The sequence below is a fragment of the Schistocerca serialis genome, chromosome 6 (genome assembly GCF_023864345.2).
Source record: "Schistocerca serialis cubense isolate TAMUIC-IGC-003099 chromosome 6, iqSchSeri2.2, whole genome shotgun sequence".
In the NCBI taxonomy this organism is placed as follows: domain Eukaryota; kingdom Metazoa; phylum Arthropoda; class Insecta; order Orthoptera; family Acrididae; genus Schistocerca; species Schistocerca serialis.
Window position 1 is genome coordinate 520,242,040 of NC_064643.1, and position 1,339 is coordinate 520,243,378.

Here is a 1,339-nt window from a genome sequence, read left to right on the forward strand (position 1 = left end):
TAAGTTTCCAATATGGGTAGATAAAGACAGCAGCATCCTTATAATGCTTTATTTAAAGTAGTTCAAATTTGATACCTCATAACAACAACTGCTCCTTGTGATCATAGAATGTGTTGATTACAATTAAAAAGGTACTGCCTTACAGTACTGATACTCCTCAGCTGAAATCAGTAAGAATAATTAATGACTCTAGAATAAATGTTTTTAAGAATAGTTTACAAGAGATTACCTGGGATGATATTTAGAATGACCCAAATTCTGACATAAAATTTAATCTATTCCATGACAGATTCATATCATTATTTGAAAACAGCTTTCCACATAGGCTAATCAGAAAGGATACTAAACAGCAGTTCAAAAATCCACAGAGTTCTAGGGGGATTAAAGTATCTTGTGAAAGAAAAGGAACATGTATCTGTTGACAACAAGCAGGGATCCTGCAGTAGTTACACACTTCAAAACCACTCAAAATTACTAAGAAAGGTTATTAAAAATGAAGGAGACACACAAAATATCAGAAATCAATAATTCCAACAACAGACTTAAGGCTATACGGAATATAGTAAAACGAGAGACAGGACAACCAGTCACAGAACAGTATAACATCACTATTGAACTGAGTGGAAGGGCTATACATGATGAGTCACAGGTAGGAAAGATATTTAATAACCATTTATTAAATACAATAGAAAGTATAGGACAAACAGTTCAAGAGAAAAATGCAATAGTATATGGAATAATAACTCTCAGAAATTAAATCAAATGAATTTATTACCAACTTCTCCTTCTGAAATTAAGAAAATTTTACGTTCTCTCAGAAATAAAAACTCATGTGGTTTTAATGGTGGTTCCAACAGAGTACTAAAGATTTGACTTATCTGAAATATGTAATGCATCACCAACTTAACACATTTTTGTAGAGACGTTGAAATATCTGCATGAAAAGTGATAAGAAGGATGTCAATTACTAATGACCTGTTTTCTACTGACATCATTTTCCAGAATTTTTGAAAGCTGATGCATTCTAGAGTAGTATCTAACCTAAGCAACAATAATGTCGTCAGTAAATCACAGTTTGGATTTCAGAAGAATTGTTCTAATGAGTGTGTCCTTTACATGTTTATTTTACAAGTGTTAAATTACTTAAATTGGTATTTTTTGAGATCTATAAAAGGTATTTAACAGAGTGAATCACAGTATTCTCTTAGAGAAATTGAGATTTTATGCAGTTGATAGTATAGCCAAAAAGTCCACAACCCATGCACAACCAAAATAATGTGAAAAATTGTACTTTCTGAATTCAATCAATGTAGTCAGGAGAAATTATTCTGACTGTGAA